The 25,159-nt window shown below is 59.8% G+C and overlaps 1 protein-coding gene and 1 long non-coding RNA gene across 5 annotated transcripts in view; one reads left to right on the forward strand and one right to left on the reverse strand.

Annotated features, from left to right (window-relative positions):
* Positions 1-21,891, reverse strand: part of LOC119966360 — a 37,047-nt gene extending 15,156 nt beyond the window's left edge. The window contains exon 1 of one of the 2 annotated variants that reach the window (XR_005460738.1): positions 21,401-21,891. This is a non-coding gene — a long non-coding RNA (uncharacterized LOC119966360). The remainder of the gene's footprint in view (positions 1-21,400) is intronic. The other variant, XR_005460739.1, reaches the window with a different exon arrangement.
* The window catches only part of LOC119966359 (CKLF-like MARVEL transmembrane domain-containing protein 6), a 130,941-nt gene that overhangs the window by 93,628 nt on the left and 12,154 nt on the right, over positions 1-25,159 (forward strand). The window lies entirely within an intron of this gene.

A 25,159-nucleotide genomic window follows, 5' to 3' on the forward strand; every position in this document is an offset into this window, starting at 1 on the left:
GGCAGAGAGGAGGCACCATAGCAGCTGGCAGAGAGGAGGAGCCGTACTAGCTGGCAGAGAGGAGGGGCCGTACTAGCTGGCAGAGGGGAGGCACCATAGCAGCTGGCAGAGAGGAGAGACCGTAGCAGCTGGCAGAGGAGGGACCGTAGCAGCTGGCAGAGAGGAGGCACCGTAGCAGCTGGCAGAGAGGAGGGGCCGTACTAGCTGGCAGAGAGGAGGGACCGTAGCAGCTGGCAGAGAGGAGGAGCCGTACTAGCTGGCAGAGAGGAGGGGCCGAACTAGCTGGCAGAGAGGAGGGACCGTAGCAGCTGGCAGAGAGGAGGGGCCGTACTAGCTGGCAGAGAGGAGGGACCGTAGCAGCTGGAAGAGAGGATGGACCGTAGCAGCTGGCAGAGAGGAGGAGCCGTACTAGCTGGCAGAGAGGAGGGGCCGTACTAGCTGGCAGAGAGGATGGACCGTAGCAGCTGGCAGAGAGGAGGGGCCGTACTAGCTGGCAGAGAGGAGAGGCCCTACTAGCTGGCAGAGAGGATGGACTGTAGCAGCTGGCAGAGAGGAGGGGCCGTACTAGCTGGCAGAGAGGAGAGGCCGTACTAGCTGGCAGAGAGGATGGACTGTAGCAGCTGGCAGAGAGGATGGACCGTAGCAGCTGGCAGAGAGGAGGGACCGTACTAGCTGGCAGAGAGGAGGGACCGTAGCAGCTGGCAGAGAGGAGGGACCGTACTAGCTGGCAGAGAGGAGGGACCGTACTAGCTGGCAGAGAGGAGGGACCATACTAGCTGGCAGAGAGGAGGGACCGTAGCAGCTGGCAGAGAGGAGGGACCGTAGCAGCTGGCAGAGAGGAGGGACCGTAGCAGCTGGCAGAGAGGAGGGACCGTTGCAGCTGGCAGAGAGGAGGAGCCGTACTAGCTGGCAGAGAGGAGGGTCCGTACTTGCTGGGAGAGAGGAGGGGCCGTAGCAGCTGGCAGAGAGGAGGGACCGTAGCAGCTGGAAGAGAGGATGGACCGTAGCAGCTGGCAGAGAGGAGGAGCCGTACTAGCTGGCAGAGAGGAGGGGCCGTACTAGCTGGCAGAGAGGATGGACCGTAGCAGCTGGCAGAGAGGAGGAGCCGTAGCAGCTGGCAGAGAGGAGGAGCCGTACTAGCTGGCAGAGAGGTGGGACCGTAGCAGCTGGCAGAGAGGATGGACCGTAGCAGCTGGCAGAGAGGAGGGACCGTAGCAGCTGGCAGAGAGGAGGGACCGTAGCAGCTGGCAGAGAGGAGGGGCCGTACTAGCTGGCAGAGAGGAGGGACCGTAGCAGCTGGCAGAGAGGAGGGACCGTAGCAGCTGGCAGAGAGGAGGGACCGTAGCAGCTGGCAGAGAGGAGGGACCGTAGCAGCTGGCAGAGAGGAGGGACCGTAGCAGCTGGCAGAGAGGAGGGACCGTAGCAGCTGGCAGAGAGGAGGGACCGTAGCAGCTGGCAGAGAGGAGGGCCCGTAGCAGCTGGCAGAGAGGAGGGCCCGTAGCAGCTGGCAGAGAGGAGGGCCCGTAGCAGCTGGCAGAGAGGAGGGACCGTAGCAGCTGGCAGAGAGGAGGGACCGTAGCAGCTGGCAGAGAGGAGGGACCGTAGCAGCTGGCAGAGAGGAGGGATCGTAAGCAGCTGGAGAAGGGGAGGGGCCGTAAGCAGCTGGCAGAGAGGAGGGACCGTAGCAGCTGGCAGAGAGGAGGGACCGTAGCAGCTGGCAGAGAGGAGGGACCGTAGCAGCTGGCAGAGAGGAGGGACCGTAGCAGCTGGCAGAGAGGAGAGACCGTAGCAGCTGGCAGAGAGGAGGGACCGTAGCAGCTGGCAGAGAGGAGGCACCATAGCAGCTGGCAGAGAGGAGAGACCGTAGCAGCTGGCAGAGGAGGGACCATAGCAGCTGGCAGAGAGGAGGGACCATAGCAGCTGGCAGAGAGGAGGGACCGTAGCAGCTGGCAGAGAGGAGGGACCGTAGCAGCTGGCAGAGAGGAGGGACCGTAGCAGCTGGCAGAGAGGAGGGACCGTAGCAGCTGGCAGAGAGGAGGGACCGTAGCAGCTGGCAGAGAGAAGGGACCGTAGCAGCTGGCAGAGAGGAGGCACCATAGCAGCTGGCAGAGAGGAGGAGCCGTACTAGCTGGCAGAGAGGAGGGGCCGTACTAGCTGGCAGAGGGGAGGCACCATAGCAGCTGGCAGAGAGGAGAGACCGTAGCAGCTGGCAGAGAGGAGGAGCCGTACTAGCTGGCAGAGAGGAGGGGCCGTACTAGCTGGCAGAGAGGATGGACCGTAGCAGCTGGCAGAGAGGAGGAGCCGTAGCAGCTGGCAGAGAGGAGGAGCCGTACTAGCTGGCAGAGAGGTGGGACCGTAGCAGCTGGCAGAGAGGATGGACCGTAGCAGCTGGCAGAGAGGAGGGACCGTAGCAGCTGGCAGAGAGGAGGGACCGTAGCAGCTGGCAGAGAGGAGGGACCGTACTAGCTGGCAGAGAGGAGGGACCGTAGCAGCTGGCAGAGAGGAGGGACCGTAGCAGCTGGCAGAGAGGAGGGACCGTAGCAGCTGACAGAGAGGAGGGACCGTAGCAGCTGGCAGAGAGGAGGGACCGTAGCAGCTGGCAGAGAGGAGGGACCGTAGCAGCTGGCAGAGAGGAGGGACCGTAGCAGCTGGCAGAGAGGAGGGCCCGTAGCAGCTGGCAGAGAGGAGGGCCCGTAGTAGCTGGCAGAGAGGAGGGCCCGTAGCAGCTGGCAGAGAGGAGGGACCGTAGCAGCTGGCAGAGAGGAGGGACCGTAGCAGCTGGCAGAGAGGAGGGACCGTAGCAGCTGGCAGAGAGGAGGGATCGTAAGCAGCTGGAGAAGGGGAGGGGCCGTAAGCAGCTGGCAGAGAGGAGGGACCGTAGCAGCTGGCAGAGAGGAGGGACCGTAGCAGCTGGCAGAGAGGAGGGACCGTAGCAGCTGGCAGAGAGGAGGGACCGTAGCAGCTGGCAGAGAGGAGAGACCGTAGCAGCTGGCAGAGAGGAGGGACCGTAGCAGCTGGCAGAGAGGAGGCACCATAGCAGCTGGCAGAGAGGAGAGACCGTAGCAGCTGGCAGAGGAGGGACCATAGCAGCTGGCAGAGAGGAGGGACCATAGCAGCTGGCAGAGAGGAGGGACCGTAGCAGCTGGCAGAGAGGAGGGACCGTAGCAGCTGGCAGAGAGGAGGGACCGTAGCAGCTGGCAGAGAGGAGGGACCGTAGCAGCTGGCAGAGAGGAGGGACCGTAGCAGCTGGCAGAGAGAAGGGACCGTAGCAGCTGGCAGAGAGGAGGCACCATAGCAGCTGGCAGAGAGGAGGAGCCGTACTAGCTGGCAGAGAGGAGGGGCCGTACTAGCTGGCAGAGGGGAGGCACCATAGCAGCTGGCAGAGAGGAGAGACCGTAGCAGCTGGCAGAGGAGGGACCGTAGCAGCTGGCAGAGAGGAGGCACCGTAGCAGCTGGCAGAGAGGAGGGGCCGTACTAGCTGGCAGAGAGGAGGGACCGTAGCAGCTGGCAGAGAGGAGGAGCCGTACTAGCTGGCAGAGAGGAGGGGCCGAACTAGCTGGCAGAGAGGAGGGACCGTAGCAGCTGGCAGAGAGGAGCGGCCGTACTAGCTGGCAGAGAGGAGGGACCGTAGCAGCTGGAAGAGAGGATGGACCGTAGCAGCTGGCAGAGAGGAGGAGCCGTACTAGCTGGCAGAGAGGAGGGGCCGTACTAGCTGGCAGAGAGGATGGACCGTAGCAGCTGGCAGAGAGGAGGGGCCGTACTAGCTGGCAGAGAGGAGAGGCCCTACTAGCTGGCAGAGAGGATGGACTGTAGCAGCTGGCAGAGAGGAGGGGCCGTACTAGCTGGCAGAGAGGAGAGGCCGTACTAGCTGGCAGAGAGGATGGACTGTAGCAGCTGGCAGAGAGGATGGACCGTAGCAGCTGGCAGAGAGGAGGGACCGTACTAGCTGGCAGAGAGGAGGGACCGTAGCAGCTGGCAGAGAGGAGGGACCATACTAGCTGGCAGAGAGGAGGGACCGTACTAGCTGGCAGAGAGGAGGGACCATACTAGCTGGCAGAGAGGAGGGACCGTAGCAGCTGGCAGAGAGGAGGGACCGTAGCAGCTGGCAGAGAGGAGGGACCGTAGCAGCTGGCAGAGAGGAGGGACCGTTGCAGCTGGCAGAGAGGAGGAGCCGTACTAGCTGGCAGAGAGGAGGGTCCGTACTTGCTGGGAGAGAGGAGGGGCCGTAGCAGCTGGCAGAGAGGAGGGACCGTAGCAGCTGGAAGAGAGGATGGACCGTAGCAGCTGGCAGAGAGGAGGGGCCGTACTAGCTGGCAGAGAGGAGGGGCCGTACTAGCTGGCAGAGAGGAGGGACCGTAGCAGCTGGCAGAGAGGAGGAGCCGTAGCAGCTGGCAGAGAGGAGGAGCCGTACTAGCTGGCAGAGAGGAGGGGCCGTAGCAGCTGGCAGAGAGGAGGGGCCGTAGCAGCTGGCAGAGAGGAGGGACCGTAGCAGCTGGCAGAGAGGAGGGACCGTAGCAGCTGGCAGAGAGGAGGGACCGTACTAGCTGGCAGAGAGGAGGGACCGTAGCAGCTGGCAGAGAGGAGGGACCGTAGCAGCTGGCAGAGAGGAGGGACCGTAGCAGCTGACAGAGAGGAGGGACCGTAGCAGCTGGCAGAGAGGAGGGACCGTAGCAGCTGGCAGAGAGGAGGGACCGTAGCAGCTGGCAGAGAGGAGGGACCGTAGCAGCTGGCAGAGAGGAGGGCCCGTAGCAGCTGGCAGAGAGGAGGGCCCGTAGTAGCTGGCAGAGAGGAGGGCCCGTAGCAGCTGGCAGAGAGGAGGGACCGTAGCAGCTGGCAGAGAGGAGGGACCGTAGCAGCTGGCAGAGAGGAGGGACCGTAGCAGCTGGCAGAGAGGAGGGATCGTAAGCAGCTGGAGAAGGGGAGGGGCCGTAAGCAGCTGGCAGAGAGGAGGGACCGTAGCAGCTGGCAGAGAGGAGGGACCGTAGCAGCTGGCAGAGAGGAGGGACCGTAGCAGCTGGCAGAGAGGAGGGACCGTAGCAGCTGGCAGAGAGGAGAGACCGTAGCAGCTGGCAGAGAGGAGGGACCGTAGCAGCTGGCAGAGAGGAGGCACCATAGCAGCTGGCAGAGAGGAGAGACCGTAGCAGCTGGCAGAGGAGGGACCATAGCAGCTGGCAGAGAGGAGGGACCATAGCAGCTGGCAGAGAGGAGGGACCGTAGCAGCTGGCAGAGAGGAGGGACCGTAGCAGCTGGCAGAGAGGAGGGACCGTAGCAGCTGGCAGAGAGGAGGGACCGTAGCAGCTGGCAGAGAGGAGGGACCGTAGCAGCTGGCAGAGAGGAGGGACCGTAGCAGCTGGCAGAGAGGAGGCACCATAGCAGCTGGCAGAGAGGAGGAGCCGTACTAGCTGGCAGAGAGGAGGGGCCGTACTAGCTGGCAGAGGGGAGGCACCATAGCAGCTGGCAGAGAGGAGAGACCGTAGCAGCTGGCAGAGGAGGGACCGTAGCAGCTGGCAGAGAGGAGGCACCGTAGCAGCTGGCAGAGAGGAGGGACCGTAGCAGCTGGCAGAGAGGAGGGACCGTAGCAGCTGGCAGAGAGGAGGGACCGTAGCAGCTGGCAGAGAGGAGGGACCGTAGCAGCTGGCAGAGAGGAGGGACCGTAGCAGCTGGCAGAGAGGAGGGACCGTAGCAGCTGGCAGAGAGGAGGGACCGTAGCAGCTGGCAGAGAGGAGGGACCGTAGCAGCTGGCAGAGAGGAGAGACCGTAGCAGCTGGCAGAGAGGAGGGACCGTAGCAGCTGGCAGAGAGGAGGCACCGTAGCAGCTGGCAGAGAGGAGGGACCGTAGCAGCTGGCAGAGAGGAGGGACCGTAGCAGCTGGCAGAGAGGAGGGACCGTAGCAGCTGGCAGAGAGGAGAGACCGTAGCAGCTGGCAAAGGAGAGACCGTAGCAGCTGGCAGAGAGGAGGGACCGTAGCAGCTGGCAGAGAGGAGGGACCGTAGCATCTGGCAGAGAGGAGGGACCGTAGCAGCTGGCAGAGAGGAGGGACCGTAGCAGCTGGCAGAGAGGAGGGACCGTAGCAGCTGGCAGAGAGGAGGGACCGTAGCAGCTGGCAGAGAGGAGGGACCGTAGCAGCTGGCAGAGAGGAGGCACCATAGCAGCTGGCAGAGAGGAGAGACCGTAGCAGCTGGCAGAGAGGATGGACCGTAGCAGCTGGCAGAGAGGAGGGACCATAGCAGCTGGCAGAGAGGAGGGACCGTACTAGCTGGCAGAGAGGAGGGACCGTAGCAGCTGGCAGAGAGGAGGGACCATAGCAGCTGACAGAGAGGAGGGACCGTAGCAGCTGGCAGAGAGGAGGGACCGTAGCAGCTGGCAGAGAGGAGGGACCGTAGCAGCTGGCAGAGAGGAGGGACCGTAGCAGCTGGCAGAGAGGAGGGCCCGTAGCAGCTGGCAGAGAGGAGGGCCCGTAGCAGCTGGCAGAGAGGAGGGACCGTAGCAGCTGGCAGAGAGGAGGGACCGTAGCAGCTGGCAGAGAGGAGGGACTGTAGCAGCTGGCAGAGAGGAGGGACCGTAGCAGCTGGCAGAGAGGAGGGATCGTAAGCAGCTGGAGAAGGGGAGGGGCCGTAAGCAGCTGGCAGAGAGGAGGGACCGTAGCAGCTGGCAGAGAGGAGGGGCCGTACTAGCTGGCAGAGAGGAGGCACCATAGCAGCTGGCAGAGAGGAGGGACCATACTAGCTGGCAGAGAGGAGGGACCGTAGCAGCTGGCAGAGAGGAGGGACCGTAGCAGCTGGCAGAGAGGAGGGACCGTAGCAGCTGGCAGAGAGGAGGGACCGTACTAGCTGGCAGAAAGGAGGGACCGTAGCATCTGGCAGAGAGGAGGGACCGTAGCAGCTGGCAGAGAGGAGGGACCGTAGCAGCTGGCAGAGAGGAGGGACCGTAGCAGCTGGCAGAGAGGAGGGACCGTAGCAGCTGGCAGAGAGGAGAGACCGTAGCAGCTGGCAGAGAGGAGGGACCGTAGCAGCTGGCAGAGAGGAGGCACCATAGCAGCTGGCAGAGAGGAGAGACCGTAGCAGCTGGCAGAGGAGGGACCGTAGCAGCTGGCAGAGAGGAGGGACCATAGCAGCTGGCAGAGAGGAGGGACCGTAGCAGCTGGCAGAGAGGAGGGACCATAGCAGCTGGCAGAGAGGAGGGACCGTAGCAGCTGGCAGAGAGGAGGGACCGTAGCAGCTGGCAGAGTGGAGGGACCGTAGCAGCTGGCAGAGAGAAGGGACCGTAGCAGCTGGCAGAGAGGAGGCACCATAGCAGCTGGCAGAGAGGAGGAGCCGTACTAGCTGGCAGAGAGGAGGGGCCGTACTAGCTGGCAGAGAGGATGGACTGTAGCAGCTGGCAGAGAGGATGGACCGTAGCAGCTGGCAGAGAGGAGGGGCCGTACAAGCTGGCAGAGAGGATGGACCGTAGCAGCTGGCAGAGAGGAGGAGCCATACTAGCTGGCAGAGAGGAGGGACCGTAGCAGCTGGCAGAGAGGAGGGACCGTAGCAGCTGGCAGAGAGGAGGGACCGTAGCAGCTGGCAGAGAGGAGGGGCCGTACCAGCTGGCAGAGAGGAGGGACCGTAGCAGCTGGCAGAGAGGAGGGACCGTAGCAGCTGGCAGAGAGGAGGGACCGTAGCAGCTGGCAGAGAGGAGGGACTGTACTAGCTGGCAGAGAGGAGGGACCGTAGCAGCTGGCAGAGAGGAGGGACCGTAGCAGCTGGCAGAGAGGAGGGACCGTAGCAGCTGGCAGAGAGGAGGGACCGTAGCAGCTGGCAGAGAGGAGGGACCGTAGCAGCTGGCAGAGAGGAGGGACTGTACTAGCTGGCAGAGAGGAGGGACCGTAGCAGCTGGCAGAGAGGAGGGACCGTAGCAGCTGGCAGAGAGGAGGGACCATAGCAGCTGGCAGAGAGGAGGGACCGTAGCAGCTGGCAGAAAGGAGGGGCCGTACTAGCTGGCAGAGAGGAGGGACCGTAGCAGCTGGCAGAGAGGAGGAGCCGTACTAGCTGGCAGAGAGGAGGGGCCGTACTAGCTGGCAGAGAGGAGGGACCGTAGCAGCTGGCAGAGAGGAGGAGCCGTACTAGCTGGCAGAGAGGAGGAGCCGAACTAGCTGGCAGAGAGGATGGACCGTAGCAGCTGGCAGAGAGGAGGGGCCGTACTAGCTGGCAGAGAGGATGGACCGTAGCAGCTGGCAGAGAGGAGGGGCCGTACTAGCTGGCAGAGAGGATGGACTGTAGCAGCTGGCAGAGAGGAGGGGCCGTACTAGCTGGCAGAGAGGAGGGGCCGTACTAGCTGGCAGAGAGGATGGACTGTAGCAGCTGGAAGAGAGGAGGGACCGTAGCAGCTGGCAGAGAGGAGGGACCGTACTAGCTGGCAGAGAGGAGGGACCGTAGCAGCTGGCAGAGAGGAGGGACCGTAGCAGCTGGCAGAGAGGAGGGACCGTAGCAGCTGGCAGAGAGGAGGGACCGTAGCAGCTGGCAGAGAGGAGGGACCGTAGCAGCTGGCAGAGAGGAGGGACCGTAGCAGCTGGCAGAGAGGAGGGACCGTAGCAGCTGGCAGAGAGGAGGGACCGTAGCAGCTGGCAGAGAGGAGGGACCGTAGCAGCTGGCAGAAAGGAGGGACCGTACTTGCTGGGAGAGAGGAGGGGCCGTACTAGCTGGCAGAGAGGAGGGGCCGTACTAGCTGGCAGAGAGGAGGGACCGTAGCAGCTGGCAGAGAGGAGGAGCCGTACTAGCTGGCAGAGAGGAGGGGCCGAACTAGCTGGCAGAGAGGATGGACCGTAGCAGCTGGCAGAGAGGAGGGGCCGTACTAGCTGGCAGAGAGGAGGGACCGTAGCAGCTGGAAGAGAGGATGGACCGTAGCAGCTGGCAGAGAGGAGGAGCCGTACTAGCTGGCAGAGAGGAGGGGCCGTACTAGCTGGCAGAGAGGATGGACCGTAGCAGCTGGCAGAGAGGAGGGGCCGTAGCAGCTGGCAGAGAGGAGGGACCGTAGCAGCTGGCAGAGAGGAGGGACCGTAGCAGCTGGCAGAGAGGAGGGACCGTAGCAGCTGGCAGAGAGGAGGGACCGTAGCAGCTGGCAGAGAGGAGGGGCCGTACTAGCTGGCAGAGAGGAGGGACCGTAGCAGCTGGCAGAGAGGAGGAGCCGTACTAGCTGGCAGAGAGGAGGGGCCGAACTAGCTGGCAGAGAGGATGGACCGTAGCAGCTGGCAGAGAGGAGGGGCCGTACTAGCTGGCAGAGAGGAGGGACCGTAGCAGCTGGAAGAGAGGATGGACCGTAGCAGCTGGCAGAGAGGAGGAGCCGTACTAGCTGGCAGAGAGGAGGGGCCGTACTAGCTGGCAGAGAGGATGGACCGTAGCAGCTGGCAGAGAGGAGGGGCCGTACTAGCTGGCAGAGAGGAGAGGCCCTACTAGCTGGCAGAGAGGATGGACTGTAGCAGCTGGCAGAGAGGAGGGGCCGTACTAGCTGGCAGAGAGGAGAGGCCGTACTAGCTGGCAGAGAGGATGGACTGTAGCAGCTGGCAGAGAGGAGGGACCGTAGCAGCTGGCAGAGAGGAGGGGCCGTACTAGCTGGCAGAGAGGAGGGACCGTAGCAGCTGGCAGAGAGGAGGGACCATACTAGCTGGCAGAGAGGAGGGACCGTACTAGCTGGCAGAGAGGAGGGACCATACTAGCTGGCAGAGAGGAGGGACCGTAGCAGCTGGCAGAGAGGAGGGACCGTAGCAGCTGGCAGAGAGGAGGGACCGTAGCAGCTGGCAGAGAGGAGGGACCGTTGCAGCTGGCAGAGAGGAGGAGCCGTACTAGCTGGCAGAGAGGAGGGGCCGTACTTGCTGGGAGAGAGGAGGGGCCGTAGCAGCTGGCAGAGAGGAGGGACCGTAGCAGCTGGAAGAGAGGATGGACCGTAGCAGCTGGCAGAGAGGAGGGACCGTACTAGCTGGCAGAGAGGAGGGGCCGTACTAGCTGGCAGAGAGGATGGACCGTAGCAGCTGGCAGAGAGGAGGAGCCGTAGCAGCTGGCAGAGAGGAGGAGCCGTACTAGCTGGCAGAGAGGAGGGACCGTAGCAGCTGGCAGAGAGGATGGACCGTAGCAGCTGGCAGAGAGGAGGGACCGTAGCAGCTGGCAGAGAGGAGGGACCGTACCAGCTGGCAGAGAGGAGGGACCGTACTAGCTGGCAGAGAGGAGGGACCGTAGCAGCTGGCAGAGAGGAGGGACCGTAGCAGCTGGCAGAGAGGAGGGACCGTAGCAGCTGGCAGAGAGGAGGGACCGTAGCAGCTGGCAGAGAGGAGGGACCGTAGCAGCTGGCAGAGAGGAGGGGCCGTACTAGCTGGCAGAGAGGATGGACCGTAGCAGCTGGCAGAGAGGAGGGGCCGTACTAGCTGGCAGAGAGGAGGGGCCGTACTAGCTGGCAGAGAGCATGGACTGTAGCAGCTGGAAGAGAGGAGGGACCGTAGCAGCTGGCAGAGAGGAGGGACCGTAGCAGCTGGCAGAGAGGAGGGACCGTAGCAGCTGGCAGAGAGGAGGGACCGTAGCAGCTGGCAGAAAGGAGGGACCGTACTTGCTGGGAGAGAGGAGGGGCCGTACTAGCTGGCAGAGAGGAGGGGCCGTACTAGCTGGCAGAGAGGAGGGGCCGAACTAGCTGGCAGAGAGGATGGACCGTAGCAGCTGGCAGAGAGGAGGGGCCGTACTGGCTGGCAGAGAGGAGGGACCGTAGCAGCTGGAAGAGAGGATGGACCGTAGCAGCTGGCAGAGAGGAGGAGCCGTACTAGCTGGCAGAGAGGAGGGGCCGTACTAGCTGGCAGAGAGGATGGACCGTAGCAGCTGGCAGAGAGGAGGGGCCGTACTAGCTGGCAGAGAGGAGAGGCCGTACTAGCTGGCAGAGAGGATGGACTGTAGCAGCTGGCAGAGAGGAGGGGCCGTACTAGCTGGCAGAGAGGAGAGGCCGTACTAGCTGGCAGAGAGGATGGACTGTAGCAGCTGGCAGAGAGGATGGACCGTAGCAGCTGGCAGAGAGGAGGGACCGTAGCAGCTGGCAGAGAGGAGGGCCCGTAGCAGCTGGCAGAGAGGAGGGCCCGTAGCAGCTGGCAGAGAGGAGGGACCGTAGCAGCTGGCAGAGAGGAGGGACCGTAGCAGCTGGCAGAGAGGAGGGACTGTAGCAGCTGGCAGAGAGGAGGGACCGTAGCAGCTGGCAGAGAGGAGGGATCGTAAGCAGCTGGAGAAGGGGAGGGGCCGTAAGCAGCTGGCAGAGAGGAGGGACCGTAGCAGCTGGCAGAGAGGAGGGGCCGTACTAGCTGGCAGAGAGGAGGCACCATAGCAGCTGGCAGAGAGGAGGGACCATACTAGCTGGCAGAGAGGAGGGACCGTAGCAGCTGGCAGAGAGGAGGGACCGTAGCAGCTGGCAGAGAGGAGGGACCGTAGCAGCTGGCAGAGAGGAGGGACCGTACTAGCTGGCAGAAAGGAGGGACCGTAGCAGCTGGCAGAGAGGAGGGACCGTAGCAGCTGGCAGAGAGGAGGGACCGTAGCAGCTGGCAGAGAGGAGGGACCGTAGCAGCTGGCAGAGAGGAGGGACCGTAGCAGCTGGCAGAGAGGAGAGACCGTAGCAGCTGGCAGAGAGGAGGGACCGTAGCAGCTGGCAGAGAGGAGGCACCATAGCAGCTGGCAGAGAGGAGAGACCGTAGCAGCTGGCAGAGGAGGGACCGTAGCAGCTGGCAGAGAGGAGGGACCATAGCAGCTGGCAGAGAGGAGGGACCGTAGCAGCTGGCAGAGAGGAGGGACCGTAGCAGCTGGCAGAGAGGAGGGACCGTAGCAGCTGGCAGAGAGGAGGGACCGTAGCAGCTGGCAGAGTGGAGGGACCGTAGCAGCTGGCAGAGAGAAGGGACCGTAGCAGCTGGCAGAGAGGAGGCACCATAGCAGCTGGCAGAGAGGAGGAGCCGTACTAGCTGGCAGAGAGGAGGGGCCGTACTAGCTGGCAGAGAGGATGGACTGTAGCAGCTGGCAGAGAGGAGGGACCGTAGCAGCTGGCAGAGAGGAGGGGCCGTACAAGCTGGCAGAGAGGATGGACCGTAGCAGCTGGCAGAGAGGAGGAGCCATACTAGCTGGCAGAGAGGAGGGACCGTAGCAGCTGGCAGAGAGGAGGGACCGTAGCAGCTGGCAGAGAGGAGGGACCGTAGCAGCTGGCAGAGAGGAGGGACCGTAGCAGCTGGCAGAGAGGAGGGACCGTAGCAGCTGGCAGAGAGGAGGGACCGTAGCAGCTGGCAGAGAGGAGGGACCGTACTAGCTGGCAGAGAGGAGGGACCGTAGCAGCTGGCAGAGAGGAGGGACCGTAGCAGCTGGCAGAAAGGATGGACCGTAGCAGCTGGCAGAGAGGAGGGGCCGTACTAGCTGGCAGAGAGGAGAGGCCGTACTAGCTGGCAGAGAGGAGGGACGTAGCAGCTGGCAGAGAGGAGGGACGTAGCAGCTGGCAGAGAGGAGGGACCGTAGCAGCTGGCAGAGAGGAGGGACCGTAGCAGCTGGCAGAGAGGAGGGACCATAGCAGCTGGCAGAGAGGAGGGACCGTAGCAGCTGGCAGAAAGGAGGGGCCGTACTTGCTGGCAGAGAGGAGGGACCGTAGCAGCTGGCAGAGAGGAGGAGCCGTACTAGCTGGCAGAGAGGAGGGGCCGTACTAGCTGGCAGAGAGGAGGGACCGTAGCAGCTGGCAGAGAGGAGGAGCCGTACTAGCTGGCAGAGAGGAGGAGCCGAACTAGCTGGCAGAGAGGATGGACCGTAGCAGCTGGCAGAGAGGAGGGGCCGTACTAGCTGGCAGAGAGGATGGACCGTAGCAGCTGGCAGAGAGGAGGGGCCGTACTAGCTGGCAGAGAGGAGGGACTGTAGCAGCTGGCAGAGAGGAGGGGCCGTACTAGCTGGCAGAGAGGAGGGGCCGTACTAGCTGGCAGAGAGGATGGACTGTAGCAGCTGGAAGAGAGGAGGGACCGTAGCAGCTGGCAGAGAGGAGGGACCGTAGCAGCTGGCAGAGAGGAGGGACCGTAGCAGCTGGCAGAGAGGAGGGACCGTAGCAGCTGGCAGAGAGGAGGGACCGTAGCAGCTGGCAGAGAGGAGGGACCGTAGCAGCTGGCAGAGAGGAGGGACCGTAGCAGCTGGCAGAGAGGAGGGACCGTAGCAGCTGGCAGCGAGGACGGACCATAGCAGCTGGCAGAGAGGAGGGACCGTAGCAGCTGGCAGAAAGGAGGGACCGTACTTGCTGGGAGAGAGGAGGGGCCGTACTAGCTGGCAGAGAGGAGGGGCCGTACTAGCTGGCAGAGAGGAGGGACCGTAGCAGCTGGCAGAGAGGAGGGGCCGTACTAGCTGGCAGAGAGGAGGGGCCGAACTAGCTGGCAGAGAGGATGGACCGTAGCAGCTGGCAGAGAGGAGGGGCCGTACTAGCTGGCAGAGAGGAGGGACCGTAGCAGCTGGAAGAGAGGATGGACCGTAGCAGCTGGCAGAGAGGAGGAGCCGTACTAGCTGGCAGAGAGGAGGGGCCGTACTAGCTGGCAGAGAGGAGGGACCGTAGCAGCTGGCAGAGAGGAGGGGCCGTAGCAGCTGGCAGAGAGGAGGGACCGTAGCAGCTGGCAGAGAGGAGGGACCGTAGCAGCTGGCAGAGAGGAGGGACCGTAGCAGCTGGCAGAAAGGAGGGACCGTACTTGCTGGGAGAGAGGAGGGGCCGTACTAGCTGGCAGAGAGGAGGGACCGTAGCAGCTGGCAGAGAGGAGGAGCCGTACTAGCTGGCAGAGAGGAGGGGCCGAACTAGCTGGCAGAGAGGATGGACCGTAGCAGCTGGCAGAGAGGAGGGGCCGTACTAGCTGGCAGAGAGGAGGGACCGTAGCAGCTGGAAGAGAGGATGGACCGTAGCAGCTGGCAGAGAGGAGGAGCCGTACTAGCTGGCAGAGAGGAGGGGCCGTACTAGCTGGCAGAGAGGATGGACCGTAGCAGCTGGCAGAGAGGAGGGGCCGTACTAGCTGGCAGAGAGGAGAGGCCCTACTAGCTGGCAGAGAGGATGGACTGTAGCAGCTGGCAGAGAGGAGGGCCGTACTAGCTGGCAGAGAGGAGAGGCCGAACTAGCTGGCAGAGAGGATGGACTGTAGCAGCTGGCAGAGAGGATGGACCGTAGCAGCTGGCAGAGAGGAGGGACCGTACTAGCTGGCAGAGAGGAGGGACCGTAGCAGCTGGCAGAGAGGAGGGACCATACTAGCTGGCAGAGAGGAGGGACCGTACTAGCTGGCAGAGAGGAGGGACCATACTAGCTGGCAGAGAGGAGGGACCGTAGCAGCTGGCAGAGAGGAGGGACCGTAGCAGCTGGCAGAGAGGAGGGACCGTAGCAGCTGGCAGAGAGGAGGGACCGTTGCAGCTGGCAGAGAGGAGGAGCCGTACTAGCTGGCAGAGAGGAGGGTCCGTACTTGCTGGGAGAGAGGAGGGGCCGTAGCAGCTGGCAGAGAGGAGGGACCGTAGCAGCTGGCAGAGAGGATGGACCGTAGCAGCTGGCAGAGAGGAGGAGCCGTACTAGCTGGCAGAGAGGAGGGGCCGTACTAGCTGGCAGAGAGGATGGACCGTAGCAGCTGGCAGAGAGGAGGGGCCGTAGCAGCTGGCAGAGAGGAGGAGCCGTACTAGCTGGCAGAGAGGTGGGACCGTAGCAGCTGGCAGAGAGGATGGACCGTAGCAGCTGGCAGAGAGGAGGGACCGTAGCAGCTGGCAGAGAGGAGGGACCGTAGCAGCTGGCAGAGAGGAGGGACCGTACTTGCTGGCAGAGAGGAGGGACCGTAGCAGCTGGCAGAGAGGAGGGACCGTAGCAGCTGGCAGAGAGGAGGGACCGTAGCAGCTGGCAGAAAGGAGGGACCGTAGCAGCTGGCAGAGAGGAGGGACCGTAGCAGCTGGCAGAGAGGAGGGGCCGTACTAGCTGGCAGAGAGGATGGACCGTAGCAGCTGGCAGAGAGGAGGGGCCGTACTAGCTGGCAGAGAGGAGGGGCCGTACTAGCTGGCAGAGAGCATGGACTGTAGCAGCTGGAAGAGAGGAGGGACCGTAGCAGCTGGCAGAGAGGAGGGACCGTAGCAGCTGGCAGAGAGGAGGGACCGTAGCAGCTGGCAGAGAGGAGGGACCGTAGCAGCTGGCAGAAAGGAGGGACCGTACTTGCTGGGAGAGAGGAGGGGCCGTACTAGCTGGCAGAGAGGAGGGGCCGTACTAGCTGGCAGAGAGGAGGGACCGTAGCAGCTGGCAGAGAGGAGGAGCCGTACTAGCTGGCAGAGAGGAGGGGCCGAACTAGCTGGCAGAGAGGATGGACCGTAGCAGCTGGCAGAGAGGAGGGGCCGTACTGGCTGGCAGAGAGGAGGGACCGTAGCAGCTGGAAGAGAGGATGGACCGTAGCAGCTGGCAGAGAGGAGGAGCCGTACTAGCTGGCAGAGAGGAGGGGCCGTACTAGCTGGCAGAGAGGAGAGGCCGTACTAGCTGGCAGAGAGGATGGACTGTAGCAGCTGGCAGAGAGGAGGGGCCGTACTAGCTGGCAGAGAGGAGAGGCCGTACTAGCTGGCAGAGAGGATGGACCGTAGCAGCTGGCAGAGAGGAGGGACCGTAGCAGCTGGCAGAGAGGAGGGACCGTAGCAGCTGGCAGAGAGGAGGGACCATACTAGCTGGCAGAGAGGAGGGACCGTAGCAGCTGGCAGAGAGGAGGAGCCGTAGCAGCTGGCAGAGTGGAGGAGCCGTACTAGCTGGCAGAGAGGAGGGGCCGTACTTGCTGGGAGAGAGGAGGGGCCGTAGCAGCTGGCAGAGAGGAGGGACCGTAGCAGCTGGAAGAGAGGATGGACCGTAGCAGCTGGCAGAGAGGAGGAGCCGTACTAGCTGGCAGAGAGGAGGGGCCGTACTAGCTGGCAGAGAGGATGGACCGTAGCAGCTGGCAGAGAGGAGGAGCCGTAGCAGCTGGCAGAGAGGAGGAGCCGTACTAGCTGGCAGAGAGGGGGGCCGTACTAGCTGGCAGAGAGGATGGACTGTAGCAGCTGGCAGAGAGGATGGACCGTAGCAGCTGGCAGAGAGGAGGGGCCATACAAGCTGGCAGAGAGGATGGACCGTAGCAGCTGGCAGAGAGGAGGAGCCATACTAGCTGGCAGAGAGGAGGGACCGTAGCAGCTGGCAGAGAGGAGGGACCGTAGCAGCTGGCAGAGAGGAGGGACCGTAGCAGCTGGCAGAGAGGAGGGACCGTAGCAGCTGGCAGAGAGGAGGGACCGTAGCAGCTGGCAGAGAGGAGGGACCGTACTAGCTGGCAGAGAGGAGGGACCGTAGCAGCTGGCAGAGAGGAGGGACCGTAGCAGCTGGCAGAAAGGATGGACCGTAGCAGCTGGCAGAGAGGAGGGGCCGTACTAGCTGGCAGAGAGGAGGGACGTAGCAGCTGGCAGAGAGGAGGGACCGTAGCAGCTGGCAGAGAGGAGGGACCGTAGCAGCTGGCAGAGAGGAGGGACCATAGCAGCTGGCAGAGAGGAGGGACCGTAGCAGCTGGCAGAAAGGAGGGATTGTACTTGCTGGGAGAGAGGAGGGGCCGTACTAGCTGGCAGAGAGGAGGGGCCGTACTAGCTGGCAGAGAGGAGGGACCGTAGCAGCTGGCAGAGAGGAGGAGCCGTACTAGCTGGCAGAGAGGAGGGGCCGAACTAGCTGGCAGAGAGGATGGACCGTAGCAGCTGGCAGAGAGGAGGGGCCGTACTAGCTGGCAGAGAGGAGGGACCGTAGCAGCTGGAAGAGAGGATGGACCGTAGCAGCTGGCAGAGAGGAGGGGCCGTACTAGCTGGCAGAGAGGATGGACTGTAGCAGCTGGCAGAGAGGAGGGGCCGTACTAGCTGGCAGAGAGGAGGGGCCGTACTAGCTGGCAGAGAGGATGGACTGTAGCAGCTGGAAGAGAGGAGGGACCGTAGCAGCTGGCAGAGAGGAGGGACCGTAGCAGCTGGCAGAGAGGAGGGACCGTAGCAGCTGGCAGAGAGGAGGGACCGTAGCAGCTGGCAGAGAGGAGGGACCGTAGCAGCTGGCAGAGAGGAGGGACCGTAGCAGCTGGCAGAGAGGAGGGACCGTAGCAGCTGGCAGAGAGGAGGGACCATAGCAGCTGGCAGAGAGGAGGGACCGTAGCAGCTGGCAGAAAGGAGGGACCGTACTTGCTGGGAGAGAGGAGGGGCCGTACTAGCTGGCAGAGAGGAGGGGCCGTACTAGCTGGCAGAGAGGAGGGGCCGTACTAGCTGGCAGAGAGGAGGGACCGTAGCAGCTGGCAGAGAGGAGGAGCCGTACTAGCTGGCAGAGAGGAGGGGCCGAACTAGCTGGCAGAGAGGATGGACCGTAGCAGCTGGCAGAGAGGAGGGGCCGTACTAGCTGGCAGAGAGGAGGGACCGTAGCAGCTAGAAGAGAGGATGGACCGTAGCAGCTGGCAGAGAGGAGGAGCCGTCCTAGCTGGCAGAGAGGAGGGGCCGTACTAGCTGGCAGAGAGGATGGACCGTAGCAGCTGGCAGAGAGGAGGGGCCGTACTAGCTGGCAGAGAGGAGAGGCCCTACTAGCTGGCAGAGAGGATGGACTGTAGCAGCTGGCAGAGAGGAGGGGCCGTACTAGCTGGCAGAGAGGAGAGGCCGTACTAGCTGGCAGAGAGGATGGACTGTAGCAGCTGGCAGAGAGGATGGACCGTAGCAGCTGGCAGAGAGGAGGGACCGTACTAGCTGGCAGAGAGGAGGGACCGTAGCAGCTGGCAGAGAGGAGGGACCATACTAGCTGGCAGAGAGGAGGGACCGTACTAGCTGGCAGAGAGGAGGGACCATACTAGCTGGCAGAGAGGAGGGACCGTAGCAGCTGGCAGAGAGGAGGGACCGTAGCAGCTGGCAGAGAGGAGGGACCGTTGCAGCTGGCAGAGAGGAGGAGCTGTACTAGCTGGCAGAGAGGAGGGGCCGTACTTGCTGGGAGAGAGGAGGGGCCGTAGCAGCTGGCAGAGAGGAGGGACCGTAGCAGCTGGAAGAGAGGATGGACCGTAGCAGCTGGCAGAGAGGAGGAGCCGTACTAGCTGGCAGAGAGGAGGGGCCGTACTAGCTGGCAGAGAGGATGGACCGTAGCAGCTGGCAGAGAGGAGGAGCCGTAGCAGCTGGCAGAGAGGAGGAGCCGTACTAGCTGGCAGAGAGGATGGACTGTAGCAGCTGGCAGAGAGGAGGGACCGTACTAGCTGGCAGAGAGGAGGGACCGTAGCAGCTGGCAGAGAGGAGGGACCGTAGCAGCTGGCAGAGAGGAGGGACCGTAGCAGCTGGCAGAAAGGAGGGACCGTAGCAGCTGGCAGAGAGGAGGGACCTTAGCAGCTGGCAGAGAGGAGGGGCCGTACTAGCTGGCAGAGAGGATGGACCGTAGCAGCTGGCAGAGAGGAGGGGCCGTACTAGCTGGCAGAGAGGAGGGGCCGTACTAGCTGGCAGAGAGGATGGACTGTAGCAGCTGGAAGAGAGGAGGGACCGTAGCAGCTGGCAGAGAGGAGGGACCGTAGCAGCTGGCAGAGAGGAGGGACCGTAGCAGCTGGCAGAAAGGAGGGACCGTACTTGCTGGGAGAGAGGAGGGGCCGTACTAGCTGGCAGAGAGGAGGGGCCGTACTAGCTGGCAGAGAGGAGGGACCGTAGCAGCTGGCAGAGAGGAGGAGCCGTACTAGCTGGCAGAGAGGAGGGGCCGAACTAGCTGGCAGAGAGGATGGACCGTAGCAGCTGGCAGAGAGGAGGGGCCGTCCTGGCTGGCAGAGAGGAGGGACCGTAGCAGCTGGAAGAGAGGATGGACCGTAGCAGCTGGCAGAGAGGAGGAGCCGTACTAGCTGGCAGAGAGGAGGGGCCGTACTAGCTGGCAGAGAGGATGGACCGTAGCAGCTGGCAGAGAGGAGGGGCCGTACTAGCTGGCAGAGAGGAGAGGCCGTACTAGCTGGCAGAGAGGATGGACTGTAGCAGCTGGCAGAGAGGAGGGGCCGTACTAGCTGGCAGAGAGGAGAGGCCGTACTAGCTGGCAGAGAGGATGGACTGTAGCAGCTGGCAGAGAGGATGGACCGTAGCAGCTGGCAGAGAGGAGGGACCGTAGCAGCTGGCAGAGAGGAGGGACCGTAGCAGCTGGCAGAGAGGAGGGACCATACTACCTGGCAGAGAGGAGGGACCGTACTAGCTGGCAGAGAGGAGGGACCATACTAGCTGGCAGAGAGGAGGGACCGTAGCAGCTGGCAGAGAGGAGGGACCGTAGCAGCTGGCAGAGAGGAGGGACCGTAGCAGCTGGCAGAGAGGAGGGACCGTAGCAGCTGTCAGAGAGGAGGGACCGTAGCAGCTGGCAGAGAGGAGGAGCCGTACTAGCTGGCAGAGGGGAGGGGCCGTACTTGCTGGGAGAGAGGAGGAGCCGTAGCAGCTGGCAGAGAGGAGGGACCGTAGCAGCTGGAAGAGAGGATGGACCGTAGCAGCTGGCAGAGAGGAGGAGCCGTACTAGCTGGCAGAGAGGAGGGGCCGTACTAGCTGGCAGAGAGGATGGACTGTAGCAGCTGGCAGAGAGGATGGACCGTAGCAGCTGGCAGAGAGGAGGGGCCGTACTAGCTGGCAGAGAGGATGGACCGTAGCAGCTGGCAGAGAGGAGGAGCCGTAGCAGCTGGCAGAGAGGAGGGACCGTAGCAGCTGGCAGAGAGGAGGGACCGTAGCAGCTGGCAGAGAGGAGGGACCGTAGCAGCTGGCAGAGAGGAGGAGCCGTACTAGCTGGCAGAGGGGAGGGGCCGTACTTGCTGGGAGAGAGGAGGGGCCGTAGCAGCTGGCAGAGAGGAGGGACCGTAGCAGCTGGAAGAGAGGATGGACCGTAGCAGCTGGCAGAGAGGAGGAGCCGTACTAGCTGGCAGAGAGGAGGGGCCGTACTAGCTGGCAGAGAGGATGGACTGTAGCAGCTGGCAGAGAGGATGGACCGTAGCAGCTGGCAGAGAGGAGGGGCCGTACTAGCTGGCAGAGAGGATGGACCGTAGCAGCTGGCAGAGAGGAGGAGCCGTATTAGCTGGCAGAGCGGAGGGGCCGAACTAGCTGGCAGAGAGGATGGACCGTAGCAGCTGGCAGAGAGGAGGGGCCGTACTAGCTGGCAGAGAGGAGGGGCCGTACTAGCTGGCAGAGAGGATGGACTGTAGCAGCTGGCAGAGAGGAGGGGCCGTACTAGCTGGCAAAGAGGAGGGGCCGTACTAGCTGGCAGAGAGGATGGACTGTAGCAGCTGGAAGAGAGGAGGGACCGTAGCAGCTGGCAGAGCGGAGGGGCCGAACTAGCTGGCAGAGAGGATGGACCGTAGCAGCTGGCAGAGAGGAGGGGCCGTACTAGCTGGCAGAGAGGATGGACTGTAGCAGCTGGAAGAGAGGAGGGACCGTAGCAGCTGGCAGAGAGGAGGGACCGTACTAGCTGGCAGAGAGGAGGGACCGTACTAGCTGGCAGAGAGGAGGGACCGTACTAGCTGGCAGAGAGGAGGGACCGTAGCAGCTGGCAGAGAGATGGGGCCGTAGCAGCTGGCAGAGAGGAGGGACCGTAGCAGCTGGCAGAGAGGAGGGACCGTAGCAGCTGGCAGAGAGGAGGGACCATAGCGACCAGCACACAAGAAAGAATGTTGTCTTAAAATTCACTCATACCCTCTACTGTGCGTGGACAGGTCCAGAAATACAAATAAACAATGGGAGTAAGCTCCCTTGAGAATGGGTTAAAAAGCTTTTAAGCTGGAATTTGGTGTCTCTCCCGCACCCGCCCCCAACGACTACTGAGTCTGTTTTTGGTGGGGGTGCATGTAAATTACGAGGGGTGCTGAGCTTGCCCCCTTCCAATGTACCCCTGAGTTAGCTCCCCCATTTCCCCTTTCGTTCCCCATTATGTGAAATCAGCAACCTGCCAGCCATATCTAAGTAAATAATTAAAGATCCGTCGAGCTTCTTATCAAGCCAGAACACCAGGATATTATGCTGCCTATGCCACAACACTGTTCAGGCAGGAGTGAATAGATCAGTCTTTTGATGCCAAGTTGAAAAATGACAGAAGCGGGCGGGAGGATGTGCTCTTTGTGCATCGGGTGTAACACACTCTCCTCCCCCGCCCCACCCCTCCCACCTCCCGCAACCACAAGACCCCATTGCTTACCCTTCACCGACTCCAATCCTCATCACATCCACACACGCACCAGCAATGTCTTGACCTCTCAGCTGTTAAAATGAGCTGAGATTACGATTCTGATAAACACACTTCAGCTCTTTCCTTTCATCCACAAGGTCAGATATAATTTAATTATCTCCCTTCCTTGCCGCCTGCCTTCCAAAGCTTAGCCAAACAACAACAATGACCCCCCCCCCCCACTGGGCTCTCTGACCCATCCTGGCCCTAAAAGCCTTTGACATACCTGCCCCCAGCAGCCATCGCTCTTCTTCCTGCTCCTCTCTGCAGTCTTGGCAGTATCCAATACTAAATTCTGGTGCTGTGGGGCTGCAGGAGCTGCCAGCCAATCAGAGGGTGGGGTTTCCTGTCCACTGAGGGTGGGAAGTCCCACTGTTAACTTGTTTTGGCCACTGGCACACGTTATGGCTGCGGGCCCAGGCTTTTTCCAGCTACGACAGCTGCTGGCGAGCAGTGAAGTCTAACCTTTTACTGTCCGTGCTGTTTAGTTGATCTGTCGGGTAAATCGCAGTTTCTATCGGATAAGGAGAGGAAATAATTTGCTTATAATTCTTTCTTCAGTTTGCTGTTGTGTGAATCCTGAGAGATAGAGAGAATGTCTGGTAGAAACTGAATCTGGCTTTGGCTTCGCTCCAGTTTCCTCCATAGCTGATTGACCAGCTTACCATGCATGCTTACCCATGAAGAACAATCAGAAGGGTGGGGTACCTGTGGAACTCAGTTGCTCAATTAAATACTATTGGTATACAAATAAGAAAGTTAAATTGCTTTCATAAATGAGCTGGAAAATTGCAGTTTGCATGTCTCGTAGTGTCGGTGTCCATACTTTTCCATTAGAATTCTTTTACCCACATTTAAAATAGCAATGATCAAAATAAACTGTTCACATTGCGCGTACAGCCTCTTGCCTCGAAAGACCGATTAACTTTGTCGTGCAAGGTCTAAAATCAGTCCTGCAAACTGAGACCTGTCAAATGAAACTACTTAGCACTTTCCCAGTGGCTGCGCTGTTTTCTCTTTCATCAAACCTTCTATTCCTAGGTCTTGTTACTAAATTGTTTGTGGCTATGTATTTATATTAGTCAATCAGCGTACCATCCCAGCTTTGTATCTCCTTGGCCTGGAGAGAAACTCCTCCAACCAATTCTATTTCCCTGCCTCCCAACCAGGGGCTGGTTTAGCTCACTGGGCTAAATCGCTGGCTTTTAAAGCAGACCAAGGCAGGCCAGCAGCACGGTTCAATTCTCGTACCAGCCTCCCTGAACAGGTGCCGGAATGTGGCGACTAGGGACTTTTCACAGTAACTTCATTGAAGCCTACTCGTGACAATAAGCGATTTTCATTTCATTTCAATTGGCTATCAGTTTTGCTAACCGTCAGTAACTATAGAAAGATATGAAAAAATAAGGTCAAAGGACATTGGTTATTTTTATGTACGGTCAGGCATTTATTGCCTGCACTCCAGCCCCCTTTCACATGAAGACTGTGCTTGATCCTCAAACACTGCATCAGTAATGAATGTACAGTCACAATTTGCTTGAAAATTCCTTTCCTACTGAGTGAAAGTATTCTTATCATTTTCCTTATGGTGTGTTTCCAGCTGAATGCAGCATTATTTGGTGTTTTATGCAGCCCCCAGTTTTTTGACCAGATTGCCAGTTAGGGATGACAGGACTCCTATATTTTCATAACGTACTGGGTGGAATTCTTCTAAGCACCCGCCGGCAAGTTTAATGGAGCACGTGGGGGAAAGTATATGGCAAGAGGTCCAAGAATTGGTTTCATTCCGACATGAATTTACAGCAGGATCTTCTGCAGGTGCCTGCCATGCCGGGTCTGTAAACTTACCCGGCCGAAGTTATCCTAATTTGCATCCAGTTAATGGAATGAGGTCCATCTCCTGGTCTCAGCGTGCTCCTGGAGACCTATCTTCATTTTCAAGAGGTCCACCTTCTTTCGTCAATGGTGGGTCAGTGATATAGGGCGCTTTTTCAATATGGCATTGAGACACTATGGCAGACTACATGCCATCCAGCCCTGCCCTGCCACTGAATAGGGCATGAAACAATCAAGAGACAGTATCCTGAAACACACAGATGTTACAAGTATTAAGGTGTTACAAATATTAAAATTATAAATAGTTGTTCTGAAATCTGCCCCATTGATCATAAAATACTGATTCACATTTCCACTTGGTGACAGAGCTAGGGTGTTTCCTGTTGCCAAGGGGAAGGGGATAGGGAATGCCATTTTAGGATCAAGGTAAAAGCCTTTTCTATAAACCCAAGAATATCAAAGAACACAGTTGCAGCTTTAGTCTTGTGTTGTTTGCACCTCACTTGAGAGTCAAGGCAGCAAAAGAGATAAATGTTGGCTAGACCAACACCTTAGCCAGAATCAATACAAAATTTTGTTCACCGTGCAAAAGGCATCTCTACGCTCACACTCGGTTTGAAGACACTGTTTGTGAGGGGGGGGAAAAGAGGCTGGAAGATTTGCCTAACTTGGAATCCGAGGAATAAATCCACAGTAATCTTCATAGTAGAAAATACAGTTGGAATTCTGGAGGCAATCTGCCTGGTTGCAACTTGGAAAAAAATAGAAATAGAATCTGGCAGGAGCTGTGGAACCATAGCAGAAAATTATTAGGAACCAGGAGTGTTTCTGTTTTTAAAACCACTAAGCAGGAATAAGTAAAGCCCATGCTTGAGCTGGAGAGTCCACAATCGCGAGGCATTAAAGGATCGATTAGCTGAATGTTAGTGGAGAACCCAGAAGATATCTCGTATCTCCGAGAATAAATTGAACACTGAGGAGAAATCAAAGTTAATTACGGAGAGCTATGACATATCTTTGTTTTGACCTGGGGCAGTGAATAACCCCTCAAGATCCTGTAAAATTTAGGAGAAGTCTTGGCTGGGAAGTAAAAGTAGAAGAATAAGTAATTACAATATATTGTGTTAATTTAATGTTTATTTTATTTCATTATTGTATATTAAAGTTTTTTTTCTTTTAAAGTGTGAAATCCTGTGGCATAATTCTTTCAGTTAACAACAAGATGTTCTAATTTCTCTTCGAACATTAACTGTCTCTACTGGGATAGTAACAATACCGTCCTTGTCATTCCTGAACATCTGCTGACAGTCACCAGTTGATGACTGCTCTACTGAAAAGGGAAATTGAAAGTAAACTTAAATCCTTTTACTCAAAATTTCAGCTGACATAAATTCAGGTGGTGAAGTTTTTAATCAGTCCTAACCAGAATTTTGAATAGGGCAGCATGAGCTAGTATTTTAATTCTTACAAAACTGCCCGTTTGTTAAACATTTTTCCCATAATCCATCTTCCCAAGTCATTCCCACACCTTTTTTAATGGAAAATTTAGGCTAGATATTCCATACTTGTGCACTCTGCATAGATCAACTGCAATGAAATTTGCACGATGATTGATGGTGACTATCCATTCGCAGACAAGTATTCAAGAATCTCTGGATTTGACTCAGATAGTTGCTGCTAGTTTGTGTTGACCATCTGATCCTCTTTATTGTGACCCTGTGAAAGTGCCCATTCTATTTGTTGTCCTTCCAGCCTACATTGTGTAATATTGGCTGCTATTTGATTCAGAACTTTGCCGTAACGCAATTCCTGAGCAGAATAAAATTGCTGATAGAATTCTGCTTACAAAAGTACACTTTAGAACTGCCATAACATTCCAGATCAGTCTTAATTTACAGTATCCTGTGTTATTTCTGCTGGTTAATGGTCATGTATTGCTGCCTAGTTAAAATTGAATTGGAAACGGTTACATCTGTATCAATGTTTTATCTCACCCAAAGTGGCTCTGATGGTTGAAGAGTGTGGTGTGAAGTGGGTCAGTTGATCAGTGTTATACTTTTTCAGGAAGAGCTGCAGAATTGGAATAAATAAATATGTAGCACAAAAACACTAACTTCATGTAGCAGTTCACTATATGGGCTCGCAGACT

Source organism: Scyliorhinus canicula, chromosome 5 (genome assembly GCF_902713615.1).
Source record: "Scyliorhinus canicula chromosome 5, sScyCan1.1, whole genome shotgun sequence".
NCBI lineage: Eukaryota > Metazoa > Chordata > Chondrichthyes > Carcharhiniformes > Scyliorhinidae > Scyliorhinus > Scyliorhinus canicula.